Here is a 27133-nt window from a genome sequence, read left to right on the forward strand (position 1 = left end):
CTTCTCGGTGGTTTGCATTCGTGCATGCCCCCTGCCCTCCCCCACTGACACCACACAGTCAGGGTCTTTCCCACACTCAAGCACATCATGGGGGTAGCGCCTACCCAATAAAAGGCTGTGCTGTGCCTGCCATTCAGGGCTGACCATGCTGCCAGGCTTGCGCATAGTTAGGGCTCCAAGGTTGGGAGTATCGGAGGGGTGGCCGTGTTAGTCTGGATCTGTAACAGCAACGAAGGGTCCTGTGGCACCTTATAGACTAACAGAAAAGTTTTCAGCATGAGCTTTCGTGAGCACAGACTCACTTCATCAGATGCTGGTCTTGGAAATCTGCAGGGCCAGGTATAAATAAGCCAGAGCAAGGGTGGGGATAACAAGGTTAGCTCAGTCAGCAAGGGTGAGGCTTACTACCAGCAGTTGATCTGGAGGTGTGAACACCAAGGGAGGGGGAAGCTGCTTCTGTATTTAGCCAGCCATTCGCAGTCTTTGTTTAAGCCAGAGCTGAGGGCGTCGAATTTGCAGATGAATTGTAGCTCAGAAATTTCTCTTTGGAGTCTGGTCCTGAAATTTCTTTGCTGCAGGATAGCTACTTCTAAGTCTGCTACTGTGTGGCCTGGGAGATTGAAGTGCTCTCCTACGGGTTTTTGTATATTGCCGTTTCTGATGTCTGATTTGTGTGCGTTTATTCTTTTACGTAGAGACTGTCCAGTTTGTCCGATGTATATAGCAGAGGGGCATTGCTGGCACATGAGGGCATAAATTATATTGGTAGATGTGCAGCTGAATGAACCCACGATGGTGTGGCTGATCTGGTTAGGTCCTGTAATGGTGTTGCTGGTGTAGATATGTGGGCAGAGCTGGCAACGAGGTTTGTTGCACGGATGGGTCCCTGAGTTAGAGTGACTGTGGTGCGGTGTATAGTTGCTGGTTAGGATTTGCTTCAGGTTGGCAGGTTGTCTGTGGGCAAGGACTGGCCTGCCTTCCATGGCCTGTGAAAGTGGGGGATCATTGTCCAGGATGGGTTGTAAATCCCTGATGATGCGCTGTAGAAGTTTTAGCTGAGGACTGTAGGTGATGGCTAGTGGTGTTCTGTTGGTTTCTCTCTTGGGCTTGTCCTGTAGTAAGAGGCTTCGTGGCACACGTCTGGCTCTGTTGATCTGTTTTTTCACTTCCTCAGGTGGGTATTGCAGTTTCAAGAATGCTTGGTAGAGATCCTGTAGGTGTTTGTCTCTGTCAGAGGGGTTGGAGCAAATGCGGTTATAAGGATCCCACCTACTTCGAAGTCCCCTTATTCCCATCAGCTCATGGGAATAAGGGGACTTCGAAGTAGGCGGGATCCTTTCAAAAAGGAGCCCCATCGGGACGAGCTGCGCGGTGGCGAGGTGCGTCAATTTCGAAGTGCCGCGGCCGCCCACATGCTAATGAAGCGCTGAATATGCATTTCAGCACTTCATTAGTAAACTTCGAAATAGCCATTTTTGTTGATGGACTTTGGACTAAAGCAATATTTTCCATGGAAGCTGGATGAAAGCATAGTCATTCCCGCCCCGCCTCCCCCCAATGAATAATTTTTTTTAAAGTTTTTTAAACTTTTTTGAAGTTTTTGAAGCTCAAATGAAGTCTATGTCTTGTATTAGCAGTAACAGATCTCCCCATCCAATTAGACATGTAAAAACTGGGGCCAATAAATGGCAAAGACTACATCACTGGATTATTCCCCATCCCTTTCTGATTTTGTTTTTGTTTTTGTTTTGTTTTTTTGTTTCTCATTCTCTCTGTATTGGTTTCTTATTCTGATCACTGTCTCTTCCATTTTCACTCTTCCCTGCTGCTTTTTCCACTTTCCATCCCACATAAGTATCTCATTAAGAGTTTGTGTTTGAGATACACTTCCAAGCTCACTATTGGAATGCAAAATGAGTTTGGGCCTTTCCTAAATCTTTAGCAGTTGAAGGCTCCAGAGAAAAGATGCCGTACTGATCCCGTCATGCCACCACTAAAGACAACTGAAAAAACCCTCAGTGGGTGGATGATCAGGCCTTAGCAGAGGGTGTTGATAGATTTCACGTAAATCCCTTTATGTGCTTTGAAATCCCCCGGTTGGTGAAATGGGACCCTGCACATCAATGCCATTTAAATAAAGCACTATGAGTGCATCAGGAGCAAACTGTTGAACATCAGGTTGGAATATGCTTCAGCTTTGCAAAGCATGCTGTTAAATATTTATTCTAGGTGTATGTATGTGATTGTATGATTAAATCTGCTCCATTATTCACTGCAATAGATCTGCTTCTCATAGCAACAAGCTTGAGTATTAAATATCATCTCCAAGTTGTTGTTTGAGTGGTTTTATTTTTTTAAAGATACCAAGATGAAACAACCTATTCCTTGTTGAATGAGTCGCAGCTCATAAGTGAGCTATCGACATTATCTAAATAAATGAAATATTTTTCTTGGGCTCAACAAAATGCTTGTTATGGTGAGACTAATCAGTAGGAAATGAATGGTGTGTTAGTGTATAAGAGCCCAGAAATGCTTCAGTTTGTATTAGCGCTTCTGAGGGTGCCAACATAAATGTTCGAGGCTGTAAGTTACAGAGCTTGTGGTGATCAGATGAGAGGTGTAAGGGAATGGAGCATTATGTAACTGATGCTTTTGATCTGGAATGGAAATCAGCAGGTTGCGTTGCGTACTTGAAAACATCTAGCTCCACTGGACAATGGATGTTCTTTGATGGCAGAAAAAGCCCCCAAAACTATATGTTTGGAGTCAGATTTTTAGATGAAATGGGCTCCAAAACATTTCTATGGAAGTCATTTTCAAGTGCCAGCACTCATTATCTATGACAATCCATCCCAAGATTGGGCTGTCAGGTGGTGGTTCTGCTTTGCATGATGAGTCTTTTATTATCACTTTTATGAGTGTAGCACTGGTGGAAGATGCTAATCTGATAGTCATGAAAGAGATGTTCTCAGCAGCAAGGGCAGTGAAAGTGCTAGATTCCTTTTCCTGCTTCCGCTCCCCATTGTGTGCCAGTTCTAGTCCAAAAGGAATGCAACTAGGACTGATAGGAGAGCTCTGTATTCATGGCCTGTCAGTGATTGGCTTTTGTGCTGGAATTGTCAAGGAGAAGGGAAAGATGGTCCAGTGGCCATGAAGATACTTTAGATCAACAAGGTGAGTGTCAGTTGGAACTGATCTAAATGACCATCCAATGACAGTAACATAAGAACAGCATTTGGGGTCAGTCCAAAGGTCCATCTAGCCCAGCATCCTGTTCCTCAACAGTGGCCGGTGACAGGCACCTCAGAGGGAATGAACAGAACAAGCCATCATATACCTAGCTACTTTTTTTGAACCCTTTCAAAGTCCTGGTCTTCACAACGTCTTCCAGCAATGAGTTTCTCGGGTTGACGCTGTGCCATGTGAAGGAATACTTCCTCTGGTCGGTTTTAACTTCCTACCTATTAATTTCATTCGGTGCTCCCTCTTTCTTGCCTTATGGGAACAAATAAGTAATTCTTCCTTAGCTGCTTTCTCAGTACCAGTCCCTTTAATCTCCTCTTTTTTAAGATGAAAAGTCCCAGTCCTTTTAATCTCTCCTCATATGATGGGTATTCCAAAACCCTAATAATTTTTGTTGCACTTTCCTGAACATTTTCCAATGTCAAGGTATCTTTTTATGAGGCAAGATAACCCATCCGCACCCAGAATTCAACATGTGGGCATACCATGAATTTATATAGAGGCAATAAGATAGGCTCTGTCTTATTCTCTTCTCCTTTTTTAATGATTCTTTCATGACTTTTAACGATTTCTAATACTAGTGACTTCGGGTCACTAGTGACTGGGGCTGAATTTGTACCAGAGGTGAAAAAATCCATATCCGGTTGTATCTTCTCTGCAGCTCTGAGTCACAAAACCCCAGTCAGTTTTCTATGACAAACTTTTAAAGTGGAAGCAGTTGTAACTTTTGGGGGGAGGAAGAGACACCTGACATTTTAAAGGCAAACTATCAACTATAACTACACTGATATTTGTGTAAGAACTGTGACAGCTAACTGGAATATTTGTGAGTGATGTACGCAGATTGCTTATGGGAAAAGAATTGCTGAGTGTAACGGGGACACATAAGCCGTGTCTACACGTGCATGCTACTTCAAAGTAGCAGCACTAACTTCGAAATAGCGCCCGTCACGGCTACATGCGTCGGGCGCTATTTCGAAGTTAACTTCGGCATTAGACGGCGAGACGTCGAAGCCGCTAACCCCATGAGGGGATAGGAATAGCACCCTACTTCGACATTCAACGTTCAACGTCGAAGTAGGGACCGTGTAGCCGTTGCACGTCCCGCAACTTCGAAATAGCGGGGTCCGCCATGGCGGCCATCAGCTGAGGGGTTGAGAGATGCTCTCTCTCCAGCCCCTGAGGGGCTCTATGGTCACCGTGGGCAGCAGCCCTTAGCCCAGGGCTTCTGGCTGCTGCTGCTGTAGCTGGGGATCCATGCTGCAGGCACAGGGTCTGCAACCAGTTGTCGGCTCTGTGGATCTTGTGTTGTTTAGTGCAACTGTGTCTGGGAGGGGCCCTTTAAGGGAGCGGCTTGCTGTAGAGTCCACCCTGTGACCCTGTCTGCAGCTGTGCCTGGCACCCTTATTTCGATGTGTGCTACTTTGGCATGTAGACGTTCCCTCGCAGCGCCTATTTCGATGTGGTGCTGCGCAACGTCGAAGTTGAACGTCGACGTTGCCAGCCCTGGAGGACGTGTAGACGTTATTCATCGAAATAAGCTACTTCGATGTAGGCTTCACGTTTAGACGTAGCCATGAGCTGCACAGTAGTTTGGCATACCAATGGTTTTACATCTGTCTGGGTTGTAATATCTTGTTGATATCTGAGGACTCTCTCTGACCCTTTCTTGACTATCCCTGCTTTCATTGAGCCAGGGAGATCACTCTTTTATGTTGGCTGACTGATTGCTAGATGCAAAAATCTCCGAGATTCATTTGTTTGGAAGATGGGAAAAGCCCCCAAGTATTACAATGTCTATGATTTCAAAATCTCCACAATCAGCAGAAATCATGGCTGACACAAACACGCACCACAAGAACACACAGCATATCTCTTTTTGCACTCCTGTCCTGATCCTACAAAGCATTAAAGCTCATGCTGAAGTCCATTCCTATTCAGCAAAGCACTTACGTGTACACTTAAGTTCCACCAAAATCAAATTTAAGCATATGGCTAAGTGCTTTGATACACAGAAACGGACTGTTGAATCAGAGCCTACAGAAGACATCATTTAAGTTCAGAACAGTTACCACTGTGTTTCACAGAATGTGCTGTTCTCTGATATCTCAACCAGCCTGAGTAACAGAACATTAGGCCTCTCCTCTGACGAGGCCTCAGCTGGAGTACTGTGTCCAGTTCTGGGTGCCACATTTCAGGAAGTATGGGGACAAATTGGAGAAGAGCAACCAAAATAATTAAAGGTCTAGAAAACATGACCTTTGAGGAAAAATTGAAAGAACTGGGTTTGTGTAGTCAGGCACAGAGAAGACTGAGGCCATCCTGACAGAGGGAGGTTGACAGGAGAAAGTATCAACCTCCCTTAATACCTGTGTTATTGAGAAGTACAGGGGCCAACTGCCAACCCATGGTAGCTTGATTTTGTGCTTCCCTACTAGGTATGCAAAATTGAATCCCAGAAGATCGACCCTGACCAGGTCAATCATCTGCCTAGTGAAGACATGCTCTGGAAGGGGACGTGATAACAGCTTTCAAGTACCTAAAAGGTTGTTACAAGGAGGAGGGAGAAAATATATTCTCCTTAACCTCTGAGACTAAGACAAGAAACAATGAGCTTAAATCCCATCAAGGGAGGTTTAGAGTGGACTTTAGGAAAAGCTTAGTAACTGTCATGTTGGTAAGTACTGGAATAAATAGGCCTAAGGAGGTTGTGGAATCTCCATCATCGGAGATATTTAAAAGCAGGTAAGGCACACCTGTCAGAGTTGGTCTAGATGGTTCCTGGTCCTGCTATGAGTGCAGGGGACTTGACTTGATGACCTCTCAAGGTCCCTTCCAGTTCTAGAGTTCTATGGAATCTATGGTATTATGCTGGAGACGGTAAAGAAAGGATGCTCGAAGAGCGAAGTTAATAGAAGTTTGGAGTAAGGGAAAACATAGCCTCCTGATTTCCAGCAAACAGCATATTTGCACTGAGAACCTCCAGCACTGCTTACTCTTGTTTTGCCATATGCCACTGACTGTCACATTTCACAAGTTAAGAAACATGTTATTTCTTTGTTTATTTTGTCAGTCTTAGATATTCTCTGGAGGGAAATTATATCAGTGTTTCAGCAGAATACATTTAATTTGTTTGTGTCTTGTTGTCTATAGAATCCATCTAACTACTTATCTTTGAAGTTACCTCTCAGTCAAAGGTTTTCCATTTCGTTAACAGTTTGACAGGGGAAATTCACACTTGATTGCTGTGAACTCCTGATAGGTTTGTCCAGCCATCTATGAGGTTTTTTTTTTAATCTGCACTAGTGACAGAAAATGGGGATTTAAAATTTACAGAACTAGCAAAGGTTTAGCTGTGATTTGTTTGTAATGGAGAGGAGTAATTTTATCCTTTTCTTACAACTAATGGGGATATCACTGAACAGTAAAATCACAGAACATGCCTCCAAGAACTGTAGCTTAAAGATTTCTAATTTTCTATCAAAAAAATAAGTTCCACTCGTATTGAACTCCCCAGCAATCCAATGAGAGATGGCAGAAATGCTGTGTGTGTGTATGTGTGTGTGTGTGAGAGTATATATTTACACACAGACACACTAGCAAATTTACCTGGTGTTGTTTAGGTCCTTAACTCTCACAGCTTGTCTGACATCACATAAAAGGAAGAGAAACATTAAAAGCTCACCCCATTTGGAAGCTGCAGATTTAATTCTTATCTGACTGCCTTTCTATTTTGCGTCAAAGGGTCCAAGATCTGGCACTGTTGCTTTTTTTCATAGTTAGTTATTGCAACACCTATACACTTCTGATCACATGGCCTTGATTCATAAGCATCAGCAAGCGCATTTGAGCATGTGCTTAATTTAAGCATGGGGCTACATCCCAACAATGGACACCGGACTTAATCACCCTGCTGAATGGTAAGCACTTATCTAAACACATCAGTGTTGATGCTAGGGAGAACCTTGCCCAGGACTGTCCTCAGTGGAGAATGATAATCTGTGAGGGGGTGACGTATTTGAGAGGTCCTGCTACAGTGCAGATGAGGAGAGGCAGAGAAGAAGAAAAGAGTGTCAAGAACCTTGCCAGCACCTGCCCCCCCCCAACAACTACTAACACCTGCCTCTTCTGTGATAAGATCTGAGGCTGCAGAATAGGGCTGATCAGCCATCAACGGACTCACAAATAGGAGGGTGACATGAAGACGTCCTACTCATTATCAAGTGACTGCCAAGAACTTTCCTGAATCAGGGCCTCAGTGAGTGACTGTACTTCCTGGCACCCCCCACTTAGCTCCTCTTTAATTACAGATAAAGGGTTGGATTGTCAGTAGAGGTAATTCAGCACAGCTTCACTGAAGTCACTGGAGATTTGCTGATCTGCAGTAGCTGAAAATCTGATCCAAATTTCCCTATTAGTAACATAGTGTCCAAACCCTATTCTACTCTCTCTCTCTCTCTCTCTCTCTCACACACACACACTCTCTCTCTCTCTCTCTCACACACACACACACACTCTCTCTCTCTCTCTCTCATCATGTTTTATATCAGGCATCCTAAGTAACAAAGTATTCAAGGGGGAGTTCCAGTCAGAAATGGCCCAGAGGTCAGTGGATCTGGTTCACTTAAATGAAGTTCTGAGCTGCTGGTAAACGAAACGAAACTTTTTTTTCATTAGTATGATTTGAAGCTGAGCTGATGTAACCAGCTCCGCTTCTCCTTACGCAGGCAAGGATTTCTCGGGAAAGTTGAGTGCTTCCACTCCAGATAAAAGCAAGTAATGTGCTTCTTTCATGGTGTCGCTACTAATTTCCAAACAGTCAAAGCCTCTGCTAATTTATTTACTGAACACTGAAGCCCTGTTAGCAGGGGCTGCTACTGAAACTGATTTCTGGCCTTTGGCTTTTGTTTGTTGACAGCCTGATTTCCCAGTAGGCCATTTCCACCTGTGTTTCTGTTGTTTTTAGTGCATGTCTTTCTTTCTTCTTCCCAGTGACTGTCTCCCAAATGGCTCTGGAAGGCTTTTCTCATCTTCACACTCTCTCTGTCTCTCTCATCCTTTTTCTCCCTCCCAGCTGCAAGGACTCTTGGCTCTGCCTTCAGTTATTCTGCAGTTGCTGGTTGTCTGCACTGCCGAGTTCCCAGGAGGCCCTAATTTTTGTTTCAAGGACAAGATTCAAAAGAGCTTGCTACACACAGGTTGCAGGGTGCACCTTCAGATGTGCCTTCAAATAGGCTTTGGAGATTGGAATAGATGAGCTTTGAGAAATCGCAGTTTTAAATTGCAAGGAAGGTCTGTTAAGTACCTTAAAAAATTCTCTTCCTTTTTAAAAGATGCATACAAAAGTTGAAAAGAAATTTGCCTTCCCCTCTCCCCTGACATTGGGTGGAAATAGAAATTAGGAAGACAGCCATTTCTCTTTAACTTCGTGCGTCTGAAAGGAAGAGAGATGACAGCATAAGATGATTCAAAAAGCAGTCAGAAGGATCTGTAACTGCAGGAGCTAGGGAGGAAATGCATTGAGATGCTGTAAAAGCTTTGCAGAAAACTGTATCTGTAAATCTGAAGCAAAGGCTCCACGATAGTACCCATGAATTGAAATGTGGTGAAACAACATTGCATCAGGTATATTAAGATATTGTTTTAAATGACCTATTTAAAATAATCTTGTTTTATGTCTCGTGTGTATGTGATGTCTTTATAGTTAAAATCTCTTTTTCTACTGTCCTCTGTCATCATCGCTGACTGCCTTATCAGCTGGGTTCACTTTGGACAGGGAGGGGTTTCTAACCAGCACTACGATGAATTATTAGATTTTAGTACACTGGGCTTCATGAAATCCTGTGGGATTTTTTGTTTTTGTTTGTTTGTTAGTTTGTGTTTTGTTTTTTGAAGTGAGTTTCCACCCCTTGAGCATACCTGAGTTTTTCTGTGAGGGAACAAACAGGGAGCTTCAAGAAAACAAAAGTTATGCATCAGCCTGTTTGGGAAAAGCCCAGCACTCCATTGATCGTTGCTGCTAGTATATTCCTCAAGGCTGTTGACAAGTTCTGCTACCTTGGAAGATCATGATGTATCTGCTCCATTAGCCAAAGCCAGAGCTGCCTTTGGAAATTTGCCCAAACACCTATAGAGTGACCATAGTGTTAAACTCTATACCAAGGTAGCAGTTTTCCAGGAAGTTGTCCTGAATATTAGGCTGTATGGCTCAGATTCATGGACGATATATGGCTGCCATATTTGGAAACTCTTATCAGTTCCATATGCACTGTCTGAGGAAGATTGCTCATGTGAATTGGTGGGACATAATTCCTAACATGGAGGTTCTTACGCTGTCTGGTGCCATGAGCATGGAAGCAATGCTTATGAACAAACAGTTTCACTGGACTGGTCATGTTATGAGGATAGATGATACACGGATACCAAAGATGGTCTTCTGTGCCTAGGTTGCTCATGGAAAGTGCTCTCTTGGTTGTCAGTATAAGCACTATAGAGACATCTTAAAGACCAGCATGAAGTCATGTGGTGCATCTCTCAGTGATCTGGAAACTCCAAGTCAGGACAGTTTGTCCTGGTGGCAGACCACTATACAAGCTTTTAATTGCTTTGAGAGTCAGTATATTCAGACACTACAGGAAAAGTGTGGAGTTCAAAAAGAACGTACAATGCCCGCTGTTGGCGGTGTTTTAATGTGCCGTCTATAATCACTCCTGCCAATGAAGGATTGGTTTAGTAGCTCACCAACAGCGTCACAGGAGATGAGATCAGTCGATGAATGGCTCAGTCCAAGAAGGAGGGAGCAAACCCAGCAAAACTTAGTAAAATCACTCCGTTTTAGTTGGTCTAAACTAGAACATCATCACGGGTTTTCTCTGGACTTCCACTGGATTAGTATTCAATAGAAATAGTACATCTGAATATTTTCCTTTCTCCCAGTTTCAGTGCACTTTGGGTTATAAATCTTGATTATGAACAGGTACCTACAATGCTGGACACAAACTGAGGTGGAGGTGGGAGAGGGGCATTTTTCCTGGAATTCATTAAAATGCCATCCAGGATAGTGGAAGTCTCATAAGGCAGCAAATCCCGTGTGATTTCTCCCAATTTGGAACAAAATATCAGCTAAACCATCTACAAGAGTGGTGCACTATTGAAAATGATCCTAGCTCCTTATTTTTGGCATGGCCATAAAGCCAAACCCCACAGCCTAATCTAACCTGAGTCCAAATCCCACCTTCTCTGTCCATTTCTAACTTTCACATAAAATCAGAAAGAGATGTAAATTTGCTCTAGAACCCTCAAAAGCTCTGCAAACATCAGCCAGCATCAGGTTCTTCCAAATTCATGATGCAAGAATTTGACAGCTCTAACTTTACCAGATATGCTGAAATGGAATAATATAAAATCTTCGCTAAAATGACATTAAAACAAAAGAAGTCAGAATAAAACCCACAAAAGCCAGGTAATTTGGAACAAAGGTTAAAACTCTCCATGATGTGTTTAAATACTACCAATAGGGTATGCCATGTTAACACTGCATACAGACTTTTGACACTGTTTTTACTCAGGGAAAGGTGAAGATGAGGCTTTTAGAGCTTTCTATTTAAATCAGACCTGTTATTTTCAGGCAGCTTTTGCATTGTTTATTGTGATTGCAGTAGGGCAGAACCAGGGCAAATGCAACTCCTTATTGCACTTAGCTTACTTCCAGTTGGGCCAGAAACCCGAAGGGAAAAGTTATAGTGCAAAAAGTAGCAAATGAAACCAATTAACCTATCGCTAAGTTTGTTTGAATTAGGGATAAAGATTCGGTTTACCTGCATTATATTTTATCTGCCCTTATTCAGGTGTTCCTAGTGATGACCATATTATAACTCCCTTGCTCAGAAAATTCTTGCTAGGCATGTGGGCACTGATTAGCATTTTTGGTCATGGTATGTTTTATTAACTGCGTTAAACAGCACAGTTGTAATTGTCATGCTTAATGATGACATCATGGTGTCATGTTTTCATGAGGTTGTAATAGGCAGATCAATAAGGTGAATCTCATGAACGAATGTCATGAAGGCTCTCACCAAAGACTTGGCATGACACTGGGCCCTTTTCCAGTCATTTATTTTGTCTGGCTTCCTCAAAGTGTTTACATCTTTTACTGATGTTTGCTCCCCATTCAAGTCTGCCTGTGGGGGTCTCAAAGTTATCAATATCTATGCTGTATGGGACAAGTTTCTGCGGATGGGTGCCTTTGAAGCATTTTCATTGACACCCCTTCCTGTGCTTTTTGAGTTTCAGCTCACTCTAGAAAACTTTTTTCAGAAGTCTAGCATTGCCCATTCTGATAACATTTCCCTGTCCATCTAAGCTGAGCACCACCGATCATTGTCTCGTGCTGATCATACGTGCTGTTTCCAGGATGTTAAAGTTGGAGACTTTGTGTCAGCAGAGGAACTTCAGAATATAGCGGAGACAGCACAGGTGAAAATTTTCAGGTTGGTTTAAGAATCTGCATTAAACGATTGTCTCAAAGAGGTCACAGTGTTAGTATGTATCTTCACAAAACAGAAAACCACAATCCTGTAGCACCGCAAAGACTAACAATGTTCTTTATTAGGTGATGAGCTTCTCTGGGACCCACTTCTTCAGAGCTGGAGAATCCTGAGCAGTAAACTATGCTTCCCATCCATGTAAAAGGTGCGCCATCTCACTTGTGCTGCAGCTCATCAGTTTGGGGGACACTCTGCAAACACAGATGTTAGCAGACTCTTGTGTATATGCTTTTATTATTAAAAACCCTCGACTCCACAGGTATCCACATTTGCACATGCCAATGCAGATTTCTGCAGCTCATTTTTGCGGTTACTGGTACAGATGCAGATGAATTTTTTGTATCTGCGCAGCTCAATGTATTAGGGATACAGTAGTGTGGATTAAAAGTCTTTTCAACCAAGCAAATGGCCTTTCTTCTAAAATTAGTTTTTTTGCAATACTGTTGACAGCTTCAAAATATTCCATTTTAATGATTTTTGTGATGTTTCCTAAATAAATTGCAATTGAAATTCTAATAAAAAGTGTTCATTTATTAAAAACCAAAAAAAGTTGTTAAAACACAGTGCTCAAAGGGGGTAAACCAGCCTGTTTAGAACCAAGTGGGGAAAAAAAGCAGCTTTGAAGCTCTTGATTTTGGGGTTTTTTCCCCTATTTTTTTAGCCAGTCCTAGTTAAATATGTCACACAGGTTCGTTTCTGGGCCTGGTTCAATTTATTTAAAACGAATGTCTGTAAATGTCTTAAAATTGAGTTAACACAACCAGTGATGATGAGCAGCCTGTTAAGACAGACTACAAACAATCTACAATTCCTGTCTGGACAAGCAGGGCCCCTTGGAACTGGATCCAGCACCTCTTGAAGCCATTTGGACCCCGAAAGGTCTCAGACCCCAGCTCCAGCACAAGCATAAACATACATGCTGCACTTTTATAGCCCTGCAGTCTGAGCCCCACCAGCCCGAGTCAGTTCGCATGGACTCTTGTTGGCCTGAGTCCAGGCCTGGAGTTAGGGTGAGTGCGTGGTCACCCATTTAGGCTGAAAGGAAGCGTGAGCTCTCCTGGCCACAAGGAGGAAGAAAAGCTGAGTGATCATTTAAATTGGTGGCATTGATATATTTCTGGACTGTGTAAATAGGGTGTGCAAATATGGGTGGGGAGACTGAGGAACCCCTGAAATTCTCTTCCCTCAAGATTTGGGACTAAAACTTCCACCAAGTTCATCTTTTGCCTTGACCTCTCCACTTTATCTTTCTCCTCTCAAAAATCTGTCCAGGCTCATAGTGAATCCCAGGAGTAGAAATGGTCTATAGCTCTCCATCTGGGTCCCATTTTATTTTGTCTCACTTCCTGTAGGACACAGGCCATAGAACTTCCCCAAAATAATCCCTAGAGCAGAGCTTTTATAAAAAACATCCAATCGTGATTTAAAACTTATCAGTGATGGAGAATCCACCACGATTCTTGGTAAATTGTTCCAATGATTAATTACTCCTGCCGTTAAAAATGTACACTGTTAAGTCATTTACTATAGTCCCATCTATAGAAGACAAACCTGATTTTATGGTGTTGCCTCCTTCTTGCTACTATGGTCATTTTCATCCTGTACATTTCTTTGTGTGTTGCTGTTGGACTGAATTCTCTCTCAGTGACACTGTTGTGAATTCATTTGGGCAAGGCAGATGAATGCCGCGGTGGAGACCTGGATTCTACATCTGTGTCTGCCAGCATTCCTAGACAATGTTAAGTCACTTAAACTAAACTTTTCACAAATGGCCACCAATTGCATGTTTCCTGTTTTCAACTGGGGGGTCAGATTTCTAGAGCGACGTCTACACGTGAAGCCTACATCGAAGTAGCTTATTTCGATGTAGCGACATCGAAATAGGCTATTTCGATGAATAACGTCTACACGTCCTCCAGGGCTGGCAACGTCGACGTTCAACATCGACATTGCGCAGCACCACATCGAAATAGGTGCTGCGAGGGAACGTCTACACGCCAAAGTAGCACACATCGAAATAAGGGTGCCAGGCACAGCTGCAGACAGGGTCACAGGGCGGACTCAACAGCAAGCCGCTCCCTTAAAGGGCCCCTCCCAGACACAGTTGCACTAAACAACACAAGATCCACAGAGCCGACAACTGCTTGCAGACCCTGTGCATGCAGCATGGATCCCCAGCTGCCGCAGCAGCAGCCAGAAGCCCTGGGCTAAGGGCTGCTGCACTCGGTGACCATAGGCTACGTCTACACGTGAAGCCAACATCGAAATAGCTTATTTCGATGTAGCAATTTCGATGAATAACGTCTACACGTCCTCCAGGGCTGGCAACATCGATGTTCAACTTCGACGTTGTGCGGCACCACATCGAAATAGGCGCTGCGAGGGTACGTCTACACGCCAAAGTAGCACACATCGAAATAAGGGTGCCAGGCACAGCTGCAGACAGGGTCACAGGGCGGACTCAACAGCAAGCCGCTCCCTTAAAGGGCCCCTCCCAGACACAGTTGCACTAAACAACACAAGATACACAGAGCCGACAACTGCTTGCAGACCCTGTGCCTGCAGCATGGATCCCCAGCTGCCGCAGCAGCAGCCAGAAGCCCTGGGCTAAGGGCTGCTGCCCACGGTGACCATAGAGCCCCGCAGGGGCTGGCGAGAGAGCGTCTCTCAACCCCTCAGCTGATGGCCGCCATGGAGGACCCCGCAATTTCGACATTGCGGGACGCGGATCGTCTACACGGTCCCTACTTCGACGTTGAACGTCGAAGTAGGGCGCTATTCCGATCCCCTCATGAGGTTAGTGACTTCGACGTCTCGCCGCCTAACATCGAAGTTAACTTCGAAATAGCGCCCGACGCGTGTAGCCGCGATGGGCGCTATTTCGAAGTTAGTGCCGCTACTTCGAAGTAGCGTGCACGTGTAGACACAGCTATAGAGCCCCGCAGGGGCTGGAGAGAGACCGTCTCTCAACCCCTCAGGTGATGGCCACCATGGCGGACCCCGCTATTTCGATGTTGCAGGACGCGGATCGTCTACACGTGCCCTACTTCGACGTTCAACTTCGAAGTAGGGCGCTATTCCCATCCCCTCATGAGGTTAGCGGCTTCGACGTCTCGCCGCCTCACGTCGATGTTAACATCGAAATAGCGCCCAACACGTGTAGCCGTGACGGGCACTATTACGAAGTTAGTGCCGCTACTTCGAAGTAGCGTGCACATGTAGACACGGCTTAGAAGTGCTGAGCACACAGGCCACCTGAAATCAGTGAGAGCTGTGCTTTGAACATACAAATCACTATATAATGCTAAGTACTCAGGAAGGTCAGGTCCTGGATGTCTCAGAGTAGGCACTCAAGACTTAATGCATACTTTTGTCCTTAAGCTCTGTTTAGCTGTGTCCACATGTGCATTCCTCCTTTAAAAAAGGAATGCAAATGAGGTGCCGAGATACACACATACACACACACACACACACAGATGATATATCTATCATGCTTTATTTGCATAATTTCTTTTTGGAAGAGATTCTTTCAAAACTAAAAAAGCAGTGTAGATGGGGCTCTTCCGAAAATAAAACCCATCTTCAAAAGGTTTGGAATAAGGGTTCTTTCGAAGATGGGGGTTCATTTTTGAAAGAGCCCCATCTACACTGCTTTTTTTCTTTCGAAAGAATCTCTTCTGAAAAGAGATTATGTAAATTAAGCACGAGATATGTAAATCAGCACCTCGTTTGCATTTCCAATTTCTCTCATTTGCATTCCTCTGTCAAAGGAGGAATGCATGTGTAGACACAGCTTTTCATAGCTGTGTGTAACAGCTATTATTTCGAAGTAACTATCCCCACGTCTTCCACAGAAAAGCCCGTGAGGAAATTCATAATTCCATCTTTAGAACAAGGTTTAAATAATGCATATGAATCTCAGGACCACCCATTGAATGAGGAGAAAACAAAATGTGGAAGCACTGCTAATGAAGTGTGTGCTGTCCATCCAATGTGCTAAAGGAGGCAGAGGTTCTGTGCTAAAAATAGTATGTGATCACGAAACTGGATTCTGTCATAAAGCACATTGTCAGTGAGGCCGAGAACCAACCCAGTATCACCTATTTAGAACTAGCTGGGATTTCCATAGGACTCCAGGGCAGAAAGCCAGGAGAGGACTCTACCCTACTCAGCAGTGAAGACAAAGCAAGGGAACGCCTTTCTTCTTGTGTAAGGCACCCAGTTCCCAGTTCCATGACACTTGCCTCGGGATTTATCTTCCGTGTCCCATTTGCCCAGGAATAGGCTAGGGAGAGACCTGAGTGTTGTATGCTGTGGGGCAGGGGGTGGGGGGAATGTGTTATGTTGTTGATATTTTAGTTAATCTTAATCCTTTCCATCCTGTGAGTCTTTGGTGCATGTCCCAAGAAAAGTCCCCTGTGTTAGCTTGTCCTTTTTGTGTGTTGCATTTTGTGGGTTAAGGTTTATATTAATGTGTTGTGTTATGTGCAGGGTTCCCTGTGAACAGAGTAGGAGAAATGGCTATTTTCCCAAGGGATAGCCTACCAGGCGCAAAGAGGAGTCACCTTGTATGGAGGCACCAGGAGCAGAAATAAAGAATCCGGGCTCCAAGCACTGAGGGGGCAGAGGAAAAAGCAGTCTGATTAGTACAGTCTGCATGTTTCCTCCCCAGACTGGGTCCCCTATTTCTGGAGCCCAACCTGGCTCCCCAAATGTGGGTCTCTTTGCCCAGCCAGTCCCAGTTCCTTCCCTCATGGCTTCTCATTCAGTCTGTCTCTTTTCCTGCCTCTATTCCCTCTGGCTCCCAGTCTCCGTCCTTTGGCTTTTTAATCAATCTGGTTATGCCCCCAACCCTTGGCTAGTCCCACTTCAACCCTCTTCTTAGAGCAATCTGGAGAATTATGATTCCATTTCACGGCAACTTTTAAGGTTTCTGATTTTTTTCTTTCCTGGGTGGAAGAAATAAGAAACATTTTTGAATATTTTACTGAATGGAGCACGGTGGCAGAATATTCTTGTTTGGATCAAAGCCAGTGCACTCAGCAACTGAAAACAGGGCCTTACAATAGGGATGTGTCAGGCGTCCTGACTAACAACTCCACCTATTGTAAACCACCAACCTGTCCCTAAGGAGGGGGAAACACCCTATCACCTGTGGTCATACCTTTTTCACAGAGCGATCACACCACAGCTGACCTCCCAGTCTTCAGTCTCAAAAGAAACCTGCTCAGTACCATCGAAAGAGGAGCCTAGGAACTTAAACAACATTCTGCTGAACCACAGACTTCGTTTTGTGTTCTTGTCTATTACAACAGTTTGTATCACATCCTGCTGCCTGTTAATGCTCTGTTGTTCTATGCCTGCAGAGAAGATAATTGCCCACTTTATGTTCATTTCCCACTTCTTTTAAAGTGACCTCCTACAACATGTGTGAACCGCTTATGCTTAACCATTGGGCCCTCCTTACATTTTTCTTGGGAACTCTGTTTACCTTCAGTAGGGAGAAAGAACAACATTCAGTGTATAATCTATGGGCTCTGACACAGGTCATCATGTGACCTTGGATAAGTCTCTTAAATGCTCTCTTTCCCAGTTACAAGCTGTGATGGAGTCGGGGGTGTGCGTGTGTGAGACTCAGGCTGGATGTGTGTGAGACAGGCAGAGCAGCTCCCAGTGGCTAAGGATGACCCCTGGAGCTGTAACCTAGGCTGGCAGGTAACACCTCTGCCCTGGACAAAGAGGAGGGAGGAGCCGAGCGGGGTTTGAGTTGGAGGCGGCAGTTAGAAGCTGGGGGGAGAGGGAGCTGGAAGGCAGACAGCCTGGCGTGGGGGAGAAGCTACACCCCAGAGGGGCACCCCTTGGGCTCCTCTCCCCAGGATGGGTTGGAATGACTGTCTCTGATTGCTGCACTGACTCTTCTGTGAGAAACTGGGCCTCTGTCGCCTAATAAACTTCCTCTTCTACCTGCTGAGTGAAAGTCACTCCTGCCTGCGGACAGGGTGCAGTGCTTGGGGACCCCTGAACCCCATCACACATGCTGATAGGGATAATGTTTACTTATGTCATAGCCATGCGGTTAGGTCTTTTAGAAAAGTCATTAACAATATATTTTATTATTTTGTTGTAGACATAAGAACATAAGAACATAAGAATGGCCATACTGGGTCAGACCAAAGGTCCATCCAGCCCAGCATCCCATCTGCCGACGGTGGCCAATGCCAGGTGCCCCAGAGAAGGAGAACAGAAGACAATGATCAAGTGATTTATCTCCAGCCAAACATCTCCTGCCGTTGTTCTGAAGGCCAGGGCACCATACTTTATCCCTGGCTAATAGCCATTTATGGACCTAACCTGCAAAAATTTATCAAGCTCTTTTTTAAACCCTAATAGAGTCCTGGCCTTCACAGCCTCCTTGGGCAAGGAGTTCCACAGGTTGACAAATCATATTGGTTTCATGTATGTATACATTTCTATCAGCATATATAATTTCTTATTTCAGTGCATGGGAATTTGCAAATGCAGCAAGAACAAACCTAACAGGCCTCTGTGAATCTTGTCATTTTTGCTTTTTAACTCAGTATATTCACTTTGAGAACAGGGTTTATTGAGTAGTCTGCAACTAAAGTTGGTGTTCTGCCTTTTTACAGGTGCCATGATGCAAATGTCATTTGGTTCTCTCTCTCTTTTACTAAAGTTAACAGTTATTTCAGAGATCAAAGTTAATTATCACTAAGGAGATCATTTTACCTATCAACTCTCTTCAGTAACCCCACTATTACAAGTAGAAGTTTTATGTTAATCAGTTTTATAATTTGCATAAATTACTGATTTTTTTTCACCACAGCCTCAAAGTATATCTGTTTGTGACAGCTCTTGCGCCCGAGACTGAGTATAAGGTCAATTTCAAGGGTTTGCCACCAGCAGACAGCATCAGAAAAAAAAATCACAGACCTTTAAGTTCATCACACCATGAAACTATAGATAATGCAACTCAGCTATGCTGAGGAAGTCTGATGCATGTTGTGCCTTATTTAATATGGTGATAGAAATGAGAAGGACCGAGAGGATCTCTGGTAGGTCCCAGGTGAAGCATGCCTACCTCTGCCTGCAGAGACAATGCTGGAGGAGATGTGATGGTGGAAACACAAACACTTTTTTAAAAAAGCATCAGGCAGCCCTTTGCACTGCTCAGCCAAGTGTGCACTGAAGTAGTGGACAAGATTCCCTATCACAGGGGAAGGCGATTTTAGAGTATAAAATCTCCTTCTGCTCTGTCACACTGCTTTCCATAGAGTGAACCTGCCAGATGGGAACCACTGCTAGGGAGGTTGCTACTGTTACAACTGACATGTGCTGTACATTAACCTCAGCAGTACAGCAGAAGAACAATGAAGAATCTGAATTAAATAGATACCCTGGTGACCTAGAAGCTCAGGTAAAGCATTGTCCAGGAGCAAACCAACCAGTTGCTGAGTTGGTGAGCTGCTTAGATAAGTGCTGATGTGCTCCAGATAAGTTAGACTCTCCCATGCCCAGAGGTTGTAGCTGGAAGTTGTAGCTGATATGTTCCTTGTATTTGATTGTAGGTCAGTATCTTTAGTTTGGCTTCCTGACCAGCACTACCATTCCCTTTCCATTGTGTATATTCTTTGTTTTGTTCCATATGCAGTTTAGGTGACCTAAGTTGCAATTCTGTCTCCATTGACATCAGCAGGAGTTTTGCCATTGTTGCAATAGAGCCCAGATTTCACCCCTACAGTATGGTTGAGGGTGGGGAGTTTGGTTGGGGGGAGGGGAGAAGTGGCTAAGGGAATTAGGCACCTAAAACCCCTCCTAGTTGTGAGAGGTGGTTCTTGAAGGATCTTCAAGCCCATGCTCCTGCCTAAGCATTCCTACGTTTAGTCCTATGACTCATGGTCAAAGAGTCACTGCCCCAGAGGGATGTTTTAATGCATGATAGATGCACCAATCAAGCAGCTCTACACCACACACGCAGCAGGGCTCGGAACCCTAATCCCACTTCTGTTTACACACAGATTAGGCTGACGTAGGTCAGCGAGCACTCAGGACCCAGTCCTGGGACCCTGGCGGGAGTGGGGACAAAGTCTAAGCCCACTGGGGGACAGGCCGAAGGGTGGGCAGTTTGCAGCGTGGACCCAGATCAAGCCACAGACCCATGGCAGAAAGGCTGTGTAGTGCAGTATGGGCATGCAGTAATGGAGCTGTGTGGCCCTGATCGGGCATTTGTCAACCCAGGTTTACAAGGTCTGGAAGCTCAAGTACAGGCTTGGGCACATCAACTCCTCCAGCCTGGGCATAGTGCACAGTGTAGGAATATCCTTAGAGCCACAGCACCAAATTTTACCCTCCCCAGACTAACTTCAAGCCCCAGAGCCATCCCTTAGACATCTGCGGCGCTCCCCGCCCCCGGCATTAAAGTTGAGCGCACATGTGTGTTGGAGACCCTTTCCATATGACACCTTTTGATTTGGGGCATGTTTAAAAGCCGGTATCATAGAGTTGTTCTTGAGGGCTTAGGTGAGCATTGAGAGCAAGTGTGATTCCCTCCCGTGCAGGAAGGCAAGTCCTGAATTGCAAAGATGGCCTTCTATAGTCAGTCTTTGTAACAATCTCATTTCAAAGCCTGGCTCAGCCTGGGCAGACCTGTATATTTGTATTTGAAAGGAAACATAAACTGTGATGTAAAAGGCGAAAGAACGTAGAATGCACACCCTTTATTTTATTGTCTCACTTAGTCATGCTGCTGGGTACCTGTAGGATAATATCATCACTGATTTGGAATCCTTCCCTGTTCCCACTGACAACAAAGCAAACTGTTAACAGGCCAATAAAATCATGGGATTTAGAAGGGGGAAAGTGATTGCAATGCTCCAGTGCTAATGAGCCAATCCATCTGAAACAGCTGATTAAATTCGGTGTGGGAACAAGTAAAACACAGTATGTTGTTCATTTACAAAGGTGTATTCCGGGTACTTGACGTTCATGTATCAGTCCCTGTGGCTGGAGAGTCGGTATATGCTTTATGGAGGCAGACTGTGGGAATTTGCTCTTTTGCTAAAATTTTATCCTGCTTAACCCCTTCCACACCCCTAGCCCGTTCCAATGACAGCCGCACAGCAAAGCTGGTCAAGCATGTTTAGGTTTGCATGGGCATGCTATATAGATGATAGTCTCAAAGCTATGTGATTACATAATCATAGCCATGCTCACTCACCTGTCTATCAGCAGAGCAGCATTCAAGTTTAAGCGCTCTTCCCCTGGGTCCATGAAGTGAAAATGGAGTGTAAGCATATAGTCTTTTATCATTCCTCCCATTCGTGGGCTAAGTGCACCAGGGTTAAACGGCGTCCCTTTTGCGCAGTAAGCCATTAGCTAATGGGTGTCTCACCCTGTCAATTTTCTGTTTAGTCCTTAACACATTAGCCGACACCTGCTGTGCATCAAAACACACCTGACAAATGAGAGTGATTGCTGAAACAAAATAAACATTGCGTGTTGTTACAGCTGATCAGGAGGGTTTAAAACAGCGTGGGCCTAGCCGTGATTCTAAAGCAGGATGCGGCACCGCATGCTGACTCCTGCTTGCCTGCACCTGTTGGTCTAAATGTCACTGTGTCTTTGCCAAGCCACCTGTAGCAAGGATGTGCTGCCTCAGCACAAGGGCTGTGATTAGAGAAGCACAACATACCCCAGCCCCCTGGATCCTTCCGGAAACTGTAAGTTGACCTGCAAGTGGGGGCTCGATGCAACTGCCTGAAACCCGCAATATTGCCAGAGGATGAATTAATTGCGCAGAAGGCTTTAGGAGGTGACAGTATGGCCACTCATCACCTGCTCTACAGTAAGAGCAGGCGGAAGCATTAAGTGGTATTTCTTGAGTACCTTTCCTAGTATTCCATTGGGTGGGGAGTTTTGAATGCAAACTGAAAGGTGTAAGGAGTAATTGTCAAAACGGCCCTTTGCACATAAATGTTACTGTGCTTCTACTTCCCTGCATTAACTAATTATAAAGTTAATCAGGCAAACAAGCACCATGGTATAAAGACTTGCATGGTTTTTTCCCCCTCCAAAGTTTTTTAATCAAATCAGTGCAAGGTAACTCAGCTGTACTTCTCGCCATGCAGAACTTCCAGAGGGTTTGACTGTTGTCAAAGGCTGGGCCATTCCGTTTATCTAGACCTTCCTCCCTGAAAAGCTGTCCAAATTAGACAACAGCTGTTTTAATTCCTTATCATAACCTATAATGCCTTGTGGACAGGTAAAAAGCTCCAATCAGCCTGTGGAACTTATTGCCACAAGGTGCCACTGAAGCTGAGACCAAACTAATGCGTAAGCTAAGGCACCAAGCCCTGTAGCTGGGAACAATAATGGACTCACACCTTGTGTAGCTTAGACATAGAGGGTGGAGTCATGTGTGGCACGCATTGCCTGACCAGCAGGGTGCATATGACAGCTCTTTGGCATCTGCACCAGGGTGGTTGGATTGTTTAAGCTCTTTTGAAGCTTCCCTTTGCAGCCCTGATGGCTTGGAACTTCTTTATTTACATGAACATGGAGGCCTCTTGGATTCATGATGCCAGGAGCTGGGACATTCAGAAAACTGCCCCAGCCCATGAGTGGGCCAGGGCAGGGTCCCATGAGCAAGCCTCACCTGGCTGCTGTGGGCAGTCCAGCCTAGCCCCGAGGTGAGTGAGCTGCCATGCACTCTCCTGCCCTTCTGCCAGGCCCACCTGGCTCTTTCCCATCCTCACAGTCTCACATACATGCTGCCTTCTGCCTCACAACCCCATCCCCTTTTCTTTTTCCCTTGCCCTCTGTGGCTGATGGCCCATGACTGGGGGTGGGAGGTATCTCAGGTACCTGCTCCCAGTCTCTGGGGGCCATTTTGGCAGAGGCGCGGGCCTGCGGGTTTGGATTCAACATCACTGGGCGCAATCAGTGAGCGTATGGGGATGGGGTAGGCAGAGTGTGAGCCTGACGCTCTGATGCCGGTGGGCGTGGCCCGTGGCATGGCTAGTTTTGTAGAGGGCTCTGGTGTCACCCGTACAGCGAGGCTCATGCTGGGTGTAGCTCTGGGTTTGGCCCTGAGCTGCTCAGCATTTGGGGGGGGGGTGCTGGGGTGCCGCACATCAGGGCCAGAGGTGGATAAAGGTTTCTTAGGGCCCTGAGCCAGAGCAAGTGTGAGTGAGGGTGAGGCTGGCCCCATGCCTGCCAGCTGTAGGCCCGGCTCTGTTCTGCCACCTCCACCAAGTGTCCCCCCGTTTTCTGTTCTTTCCTCAGGGGTCCTGCCTCTGCTGTACCCATGGCCACCCCATCTCCCCAGCTGTGGCCCTGTGATACATTTGCTACTTTCTGACCCCCCAATGGCCCCCCCCCAGACCAGCAAAGCCCCTTGCACCCCTTACACCCCACCCCATGGCCCAGGTCACAGCAGGCAGCGAGAATGGCTCCAGACCCAGGGCCAATGCTGGGGTTTATCCTCCCACTGCCCCCTCCGCAGCAGCTTCTGCCAAGGCCAGGAGAAGGGGGCACTGTGGCCTGGCCCTGCTGTCCCAGGCCTTTGACTGAGTAGGCTGCAGAGAGGCTTCCCCCAGAAGGGGCAGTGTGGATGGGGACACACACACACACACACACACACACTCTGTCTCTGTCTCTCTCTCTCTCTCTGTCTCTCTCTCTCTCCCTCCATGGTGCCCAGCCTGCCCTCCTGGCGCAGGGACTGGGGTAGGGCATGGAGGCTTTGGCTACTGGGATGGTGGGAGAGAGAATTTTACAGCAATCTCAGTTTCCAGTTAGCAAGTTGAAGGCTACGCTGCAGTTACCCCCACCCCCTGGCTGGCCCAGGGGGCTCTTAGTGGGTGGATGGAGCCCACGGGACAGAGGGAACGGCACTCCTGGTGTGGTAAGAGGTGGGGGAGGACTCTGCATGGGGTGAAGGTGCACGTTCAAGGCCTTGGGGGAGGCAGCCCCATTGGGGGTGGGTTGACGAAAGGGAGAGGCCCTGGCCACAGTCCACCATGGTGGGTGGGGGGTGTCAGACGTCTAGGGAGCTTTTGATAGATCCGTCCAGCCAGCGCAAATGCCCGTTACGCAATGGCGGCGACTGCACCGTATGGGTGCTGGCACACCCCAGCTGGCAGGGCTATGTAAACACACAGTCCTGGGCTGCACCTGGGTGCTGGGACATGACTGGGGGAGGGGCCCATCAATGGGTGTTGGATCAATGGTTATAATGGGGTGATGCAAGTAGCTGTATGAATCACTTCAAACCTCAGCATGCTGCTGCCCTCCGTCCCTCCGTCCCGGGCTCCTGGGACCTGCATCTAAGGCCCCGGCACACAGCCTGACTTGTCTACACTCACTGACGCTGTGCCTGAGGCAGAGCCCCGCAAACCTGTCCCTGCTGGCACAAGCCAGTCATAGGCAGCTCACTGCAGCTGGCCAGCCCCTCTGGCCACAGCAGACACTGCTGCAGTCTGTCAAACCTGGTGCAGCTTGGGCAGTGCACTGAGCCCCCAGCAGTTTGTCCCTCTGGCCCATGTCATTGAACAGGGCTGGTGCTGAGGAGGTCCCCCCCCAGGCGAGCAAATCAAGCCACAGAAGAGTTCTGGTGACGCTCAGAAGCTGGGCTCTTTCACCAGCCGCTGGTGGCGTTAATGCCGCAGTGACCCACAGCACTATCCGGAACTGGGTCCCTCTCTGCTGTCAGCTCAGCAGCAACCAGAGCCATTTTCCTGGGCAGAATGCTGTCAGACTAGCTATCAGTGTTAAAGCCCCACTGTTGAATAGTGTAGCACAAGCTCAAAACTGCCGCCTTTTAAATGCTTGGGGAGCTTGAGGGCTACAAACCTTGGGAAATCAGCACTGCCTAATATATTATGTAGAAGTTCTGTGCTCATTATTGAACTAAAGTGCTTTGAGTAAGTGGATAAAATCAGTCCCACTGCAGCACATGTCTCCAGAGAGCACAGATAAAAACGCAGTGTGCTTAAGTTAAAAAAAAAAAGGTAACAAAATATTTCCAATCTTGGCAACTGCTTTTCCACCCTAATATAAATATGGAAACCTCTGGAGAAGCTGAGATGCAGCAGAGGTTGGCGGGAAATCAAAGGCACTGGCAGTAGGGCAGCATTCATGGTCAGGGATGGCAACACGTGCCTGGCTGGCACAAGGAGCAGGGCATGGCTTCCCCAGCTGCCTGAGGGTGCCTGCTGAGCCAGCGTGCTCCGGAGTTGGAAGGCTGGCATCAGCCCAAGGCCCAGCAAGTTTGGATTGCTGGGGTTTTTGCAGGTTGATACTCACACACCCTTCCTGTGTCCCATTCGTGTGCCTCAGCTCCTGCGGTGTGGCCTCAACACCAAAATAAAGGTGTCTCCCTAACACCATGTTCCACGTGACATGCAAAGGGGCCATACAGGCTCATTTTGAAGCAGACTGAGGAAGAAGGGTGGTCTTATCAAGAGACTGGCCTAGGAGTCAGGAGCTGTGGGTTTACTCCGCCCTTCTGTCCCTGTCCAAAGTTGGGGAGTATGCCCTCTTTTTGTGCCTGTTTGCCCCAGCTCTAAAGCTGGACTACGAATAAACTCTGCCTCCTTGAGTCCGACTGCGTGCCTTTAGGGGCAGGGAGAGTCATGCGCAACCTGTTCTTAACTAAGCCTAGGTCAGAACTGTCCATGCTGGCCCCCACTGGCCACCCGTTGTGTTGCGCTAAGCAGAGAAGCCACCAGCCAGGAGGGGGGCTGCATGTGCCAGTCTGGCTATGTGAGACCTGAAGAGATACCAGAAAGTGACCATGGCAGTGATGGGCGTTTGCTTGCCTCCTGGTCCTGGGCAGCACGTGGGGAAGAACAGCAGTGGCTCATGCACCACATCCTGCCGCCTCTGCTGGGAGGCCAGCATCACCTGGGTTTTCTGCCCCCAGCTCCACGCTCCAGGTGTCTCCAATGCAGGGTAGAGCTTGGAGCTTCATTGGCTGGCGAAGCGGGCACTAGTGAGTTTGCCCAGACACCTCAGTGCTGCTCAGCTTGACAAAGCCCTGGCTGGGCTCATTTAGGTGGGGGGTTAGTCTTGCTCTGAGTAAGAGCTTGGCCTGGGTACCCTCTTGAGGTCTCATTGAACCCTAATCTAGGATTCTTCACGTACAATGGTGACAGGTCCGTCATTAGTGTCAACAAGGCATTGAACTGACTGGAGAAGTTAAACTCTCCATAGCTGTATAAGGCCTGATGTAACTACTGGGATTATAGGCTCTGCCATGTTGTAATAAGCAGAACATAGACCGTCATGCAGTGTCAGGAACTGCTATCCTAGAGTGTAAGTCACCACTACTGAGCCAGCCCAATTCCATCTGAATTGAAAAGTGAGACCCCCTGGCTGGCAGGCCCCGCCCCCCCACACCCCCATTTCCTAAGGTCAGCCTCATGGTTAATTGCCCTCCCTGTTAAAAACTGCATCTTATTGCCAACTGAAAGTTTTCTAACATCTACCAAGAGCTATTGGCTCCTGGTTGGCCACTGTCTTGTAGCTTGAGAAACAACTGGTCTCAAACAACTCTTTGTGTCAGCCCTTATAGAGCCCTATAAAATTGCTTCTAAACTTTTTCTTCAGTAAGCTAAATGGACTGAATTTAGGGCTCTTGCTACAAGGCAGATTTTTCAGCCCTGATTCTGGCAGCTCGTAGCTGAGTCCTGTCCAGCAAGTTGGCGATACTGGGTTTTAGCGTGCAGGCATCACAGCTGGACACAGTATTCCAGAATCAGCCTCACCCTTGCCACAGACAAAGCTACCATCACCTTCCTCCTGCTCAGACAAGTGATGACCAGCGTCTTTAGCTCCATGCCGTCAGTCAGATGAGTAAGGACAATATCAGCTTCTGTAATATGTGTCCCAGCACAGTGTTAGCTGGCTTCAGTGTTTGATATTACGACCCCTGCATTGAAGTCCATGGAAACTCTCACATGAGTAAAGTATTACTCAATGTGACTAAGGATGACAGAATCAGACAAGGTCAGAGGCTGCCTGGCCCTGATGCGGGTCTGCTTTGTGTCTGTGGTGAGGGATGGTGCCAGCAATGCCCTCACAACTTGCATACCTCAGGCCTGGGCTTGACCAAGACAAGGGTTAAATACCCTTAACACTGAGCCACGTTCCAGCTAAATCAGAGCAGACAGGTCTTAGCCCATGTGTACACAGGGGAGAGGTTGACCCCCAACCTCCACTGCTAGTCTAGGCAAAGCAAGCTGAGCCCAGTAGAATTGCAGTCCTTCCCCTGGGTTAGAGGCCTCTGGTAAACCACCATCATTTGCAACCTGGTTAGGTTAGTT

At 46.5% G+C, this 27133-nt stretch overlaps 1 long non-coding RNA gene across 1 annotated transcript in view; it reads left to right on the plus strand.

Moving 5' to 3' along the window:
* Positions 1-18330, plus strand: part of LOC142021389 (uncharacterized) — a 341329-nt gene extending 322999 nt beyond the window's left edge. The window contains exon 3 of the long non-coding RNA XR_012647669.1: positions 17917-18330. This is a non-coding gene — a long non-coding RNA (uncharacterized LOC142021389). The remainder of the gene's footprint in view (positions 1-17916) is intronic.
* The last annotated feature ends 8803 nt before the right edge of the window (positions 18331-27133 follow it).

This window comes from Carettochelys insculpta, chromosome 15 (genome assembly GCF_033958435.1).
Source record: "Carettochelys insculpta isolate YL-2023 chromosome 15, ASM3395843v1, whole genome shotgun sequence".
NCBI lineage: Eukaryota > Metazoa > Chordata > Testudines > Carettochelyidae > Carettochelys > Carettochelys insculpta.